Source organism: Orycteropus afer, unplaced genomic scaffold (genome assembly GCF_000298275.1).
Source record: "Orycteropus afer afer isolate SDZICR_OR568_19922 unplaced genomic scaffold, OryAfe1.0 scaffold00010, whole genome shotgun sequence".
In the NCBI taxonomy this organism is placed as follows: domain Eukaryota; kingdom Metazoa; phylum Chordata; class Mammalia; order Tubulidentata; family Orycteropodidae; genus Orycteropus; species Orycteropus afer.
Window position 1 is genome coordinate 249,430 of NW_006921597.1, and position 5,291 is coordinate 254,720.

The 5,291-nt window shown below is 43.6% G+C and overlaps 2 non-coding genes across 2 annotated transcripts; one reads left to right on the forward strand and one right to left on the reverse strand.

Moving 5' to 3' along the window:
• Nucleotides 1-2,446: 2,446 nt before the first annotated feature.
• Nucleotides 2,447-2,518, reverse strand: TRNAH-GUG. The gene has a single exon. It is a non-coding gene; the product is annotated as a tRNA-His (tRNA).
• Nucleotides 2,519-3,135: 617 nt separating this feature from the next.
• TRNAN-GUU lies at nt 3,136-3,209 on the forward strand. Its single transcript has one exon. It is a non-coding gene; the product is annotated as a tRNA-Asn (tRNA).
• Nucleotides 3,210-5,291: the final 2,082 nt, after the last annotated feature.

The window sequence follows — 5,291 nt, forward strand, 5'->3', positions numbered from 1 at the left end:
CCAGGAGAGAGGCGGTGGGTGCTCTGGGAGGAACGGTTGGAGAAAGGACTGGAGGGAGGCAACATGTCTGGCCTGGCAGTAATAGGCCTTGGGTTACTGCTGGTAACCCTGTCTTCCCTTTGTGGAATTAGAGGAGGTCGGAACATGTGGCCTCCTTGTCGTTTTTGCACACCCCAACATAAAGAAAACACAAATCCTCACAAATGGACCAATAAGCAACATCATGATAACTGGAGAAAAGATTGAAGTTGTCAGGGACTTTATTTTACTTGAATCCACAATCAACACCCATGGAAGCAGCAGTCAAGAAATCAGACACCATATTTCACCAGGCAAATCTACTGCAAATACCTCTTTAAATTGTTTAGAAGCTAAGATGCCACTTTGAAGACTAAGGTGCCAATATCCAAGCCTTGGTACTTTCAATCACCTCAAATGCATGTGAAAGCTGGACAATGAATAAGGAAGGAACACTGAGAAGACTTAATGCCTTTGCATTACCATGTTGGTGAAGAATACTGAAACTACCAAGGACTGCACGAAGAATAAACAAATATTTCCTGGATGAAGTGCAGCTGGAATGCTCCTTGGAAGCAAGAATGGCCAGACTTCATCTCACCTACTTCAGCCCGACATTGCAGATGAAAACATTGAGGTTCATGAAATTTAAGACACCAAACCAGGCTATAGAAGGTAGTCGACAAGCTTGCTGTGATCAGGAGAGGACTTTGTGATGTCAAAGGTTCAAAACTTAAAATAAAAATTCTAAAGGTCCCAGTAGAAAATTTAGGGAGATATATTTACTATCTTTGGGTAAAAGAAAAAATTTCTTAGAGAACACAATAAGTCTTATCTATAAATTAAAAAAAAAAAAAAGATGAATTGGATTTCATTGAAATTAAAAGCTTCTGCTCTTGAAAAATCACTCAATAAAGCAAAAATTCAACCTACAGACTGGGAGAAGATATTTATAATAAGATTATCTGAAAAATGACTCAAACCTTGCCTGTATACAGAACTTTTAGACATCAGTAATAAAAACCCAACCAAATTAAAAGCATGCAAAATACTAAATAAACTTTCTTTACACATGAAGATTTCTAAATTGTCAAAAGGCATAAGAAAATAAGCTCCACTTCATTATTCATTAGGGAAACACAAATTTGAACCATGCAATGATATCATTACAAAACCACCAGAATTGGTACATTTAAAAGACAGAGGTGACAAGAATCAAGAACAACTGTAACCATATTTGCTGGCAAGAAACTATTCTAGAGGACTGATTGGCAGTTTGTTTTGTAGTTAAACATGCACCTACCCCAAGATCCAGAAATGCCAGTGCTTGGTGGGAAATAGATGCACACATCCACACACAGACATGGAGAAGAATATTCATAGCATCCTTTTCACAACAGCCCAAAGTGGAAATAACCCAAATGTTTTTATCAACTGTGGTGTATTCACAAGGAGCTCTGGTATTGTAGTAGTGAATACATTTCACTGCTGAGCATAAAGGTCAAAAGGTTGGTAGTTCAAACCCACAAGCCACTCTTTGGAAGAAACAAGGTAGTCAGCTTCTATAAAGATTTACAGGCTTGGCAACCCAAAGAGGGTAGCTATGAGTCAGAATCCACTCGATGGCAGTGAGTTTGGTTTTATTTTAGTGATGAGTTCACATATTGGAGTAACACTCATCAACAATCCCACAATTAAGAAGTCATAAGCAGCAACACAGACATACAGCGAAAGTATAATATTGTGTGGTGAAAAAAAAAAAAAAAAACAGATACAAAAAAAGGAGGGGAGATTCATTCTGTGAATGTCGTGAACAGGCAAAGCTAACCTTTGATGAGAGAGACGTCAGAATATTGAGTAATTAAGCTGGGACAAGATGAAGGGTGACGATTTCCTGGAAAGGAGCTGCTTGGCCCTTGCTGGGATGGGAGATTTTCTATAACTTGAATACATGTGTGAAAATTCACTAATGGTTCTCTAGAGATGTGTGCATTATACTCAACAATGTACTGTTAGCATAAAAAATGAGGGACAAAGGGTGAGGGACATGACCCGTACATGGACGGTGGCAGGGAGTTTGGATTATACCGTAAACATATCAAAACTTTATTCTGGTTTCGTGTCAAAAGGCCAGCTGATATTTGAAATATTCTTAGAAGGAAAAGGTTATGATTGCATCATTTCAATAGTACTTACAAGGCTGAAAGAGAAGAAGCATTCCCCCTCCTTCTCAGACGTGGGGCACGTGCAAGTTTTCCCTTTGAGCAGGTCCCTGGTATGTGCATTGACAGGTGTTCTTCTCTTCTGACCCCTAGCTGTAAGTCCTGCTATCTCCTCCCCTAGGTGGGGAGCCATGTCCGAAATGCAAACCAAATGAGGTGCGAAGGTGCGTCATAAAACGTTGCGTCATAAAACCGACACCTAACACTGCCGTGACTCGGATTCGAACCGAGGTTGCTGCGGCCACAACGCAGAGTACTAACCACTATACGATCACGGCGCGCCACAAGCCCGGTGCGGAGTTGAGGGCTTCCTTTAACCCTGTTGACATGAGAATATTCACAACATTAAGCTGTGCTGTTTCTCTCTCCCTTTCATGTTCTGTTTCTCCCACACCATCTGCTACCTAATAACAAGCATTCTCTCCTCCCCGAGATCCCGCCCTCACTTCTCTGCACCCTCCCCTGGAGGTCTCGGCCTCGTGCATGCCTCCCTGCTTTCCTTCGCTAGTCTTTCTTCAAGGTTCGCCTCTTCCCCCTCATTGTCCTTGCTCCCGCTCCATTGACCGCAACAGTGTTGAGCAGGGGCGCTGCAGCCGCGCTGGCGGGCGGGCTGGCCAGCTGGAGCAAACGACGTGAAGGGACGTCCTGGAGCCCACGGAGTTCAGCGTGCTTGGGACTCACTTGGCTCAGTAGGGAATAGCAGATCCGCTGACCTTTTAGCTTCGGAATCACCCAACGCTCAGGTTTCAAAGGTGAGAAACAACACGATTCGTCTCTCCAATCTACTCTCTCGGTTTTCCGAGGCTTTGCACATATTTTACCATAGAAAGTCAGCGTCACCGCCTAGTGGTTAGTACGTGGTCATTCTCTGCTGAAAAGGAAAGCAGCACTGGTTGTCTCTGTGGCGCAATCGGTTAGCGCGTTCGGCTGTTAACCGAAAGGTTGGTGGTTCAAGCCCACCCAGGGACGGGCCTCAGATTTTATATATATACATAGAAGATGCTCCCGGTATTTCTATAAATCCCAACTACCTAAAGGTAGTGAGCAAGTTATCTTAATAACCTTCTGTGATAGTTGGAACTGTGTGTCAACTTGGCTGGTATGGTTTAAGCAATTATGATGTGAGTTATTTCCATGATGGGATGGGATGTGTATGTTTTGAGCAGCCAGTCTGTTGAAAGGGAGTTTCCATAGGGGTGTGGCCTGCTTCCAATATCTTTATGGACATCCTGGGAAAAGAGACACTCTTCCGTGGATCGGGATCCTGCTGTGCTGCTGTCCGTGAGCGAACAATCCACCATTAGGCCTGGAGATCTTGGATTCGTCATTCGTTGGAGTCAACGGCCGATATACTGCCTGCCAACCTTGAGCTCCTCAACCCCTGCAACCGCGAGAGTTGGGAAAAGCCTCCAACTTGACGTTTGATCCAAGAACTTGGGACTTGCCAGCTTCTACAAGTGTGTGAGCCATTTTCCTAAGATGAATTTCTCTTTCTTTATATGTGTATATAAGCTTTATTGGTTTTACTTCTCTAGAGAACCCAGGGTAACACACCTTCCTTAACCACTTTGTCTTGGAAACTAAGAGCTTGCAAATGATTCAAAGACTGAACTCATCAATGCAGACTTAAAAAAAAAAAAAAAAACTTCTTTAATTCTGGCCTGGATGAAAGTTTATAGAGCACATTAGTTTTACATTCAACGGTGTATACAGATTTTATTTCCTTACATTGATGGGCAATCCCAAAAATGTAACAACACTCTTTCCCCTTCCTCCCTGAGTTCACTGTCTCCATTTCTCCATTTGACCTTCTTTCCTGTCCCTTCCTGCCTTCTGAGCTCTGTTTTTGAGGGAATGCTGTCTTTTTTATCTCATAGAGTTGATTGTTCTGAGGAGTACGTTCCTCTCTGGTGTTCCTGTTCACTCTGTGGGCCTGTCTATAGTTTGTCTGAAAGTTGATCTCCCGGGGGTGGGGGAATTTCAGTTCCAGGCTTGAAGGGTGTCTAAGAGCCACAGTCTCTGGGGTGAAAGTTGTTTTTGACAAAGGAGTTTCTTTCCACTATTTGTACTATTATTTATTATTTAACCCTTTGTGTGTGTGTTGTTTGTGTGTGTGTGTGTGTGCGTGCACACACCACTGTTTCTGTTTCTTTAGTGAACCCTAAGACATTCCTTTTATTTTAGTTATTTTCTTTTAAGACATTCCCTTTAATTTCAGAAATCACAGTTCAATGGCAGTGGTTCCCACTGTCCTCCATAAAATTACCATCACAGGGTACTTTAAGGATGTAAGGAGAGGTTCCATAAATGTATTTCTCACAGCTTTGTTAAAGGGAATGTCTTCTTGACCATACCTGGGGATACAGGTGAGAGTGAATGAACGTGTCCTACCTGCTAAACTCACGTCAGCATTCTAATCTCCCTAAGCCTTTAGGTACTTTCCTCTACAATGAATACATCAAAGATGTTCTGGCATTGCAAGTTCATTTATTCTAAGTCACCTTTGGGTGCAAGTTTTCAGTCCACTGACTGGTTCAAGTCAACAATGTAGAATCTATCACTGCTGCTCAAACTAACAGAACTGCTCCAGAATTTCTACTCAATGCGCCTACACCAATCAATCAACAAACCTATCTTCTCACAACATTGTATTTTTTCTACCCTGCTTCTAACCCTTTAAGATTCGTTCCCACAGGTGCACCCCAGGATTTGTGTCCATATAAATTGGCAAAAACCTTGTACTCTGCTTTTCTTTCACCTTCCCATGGGACACTACTGGCCCAACGGAGCGCAACGGCGGGGAGGGAGGGTCTTAACGGTCCTGGGGGCACTGGAAACACAGATCACTCGTCAAACGCAAAGAGCCACGGTGGAAAGGGCACCGAGCCCTGGGCCTCAGTCGCGAGGCGCGGCGTCGGCTGCTCCTGAGAACCCAGGACCGGGCGCACAGAACGCTCCGGCTTCTGCAGCTTCCTCGAGCTGGAGAGCCTACGGGACGAATCTTGTCCACAAAAGCTTAGTCTGGAGTTGGAAGCCGTGCGTTTGATGTGA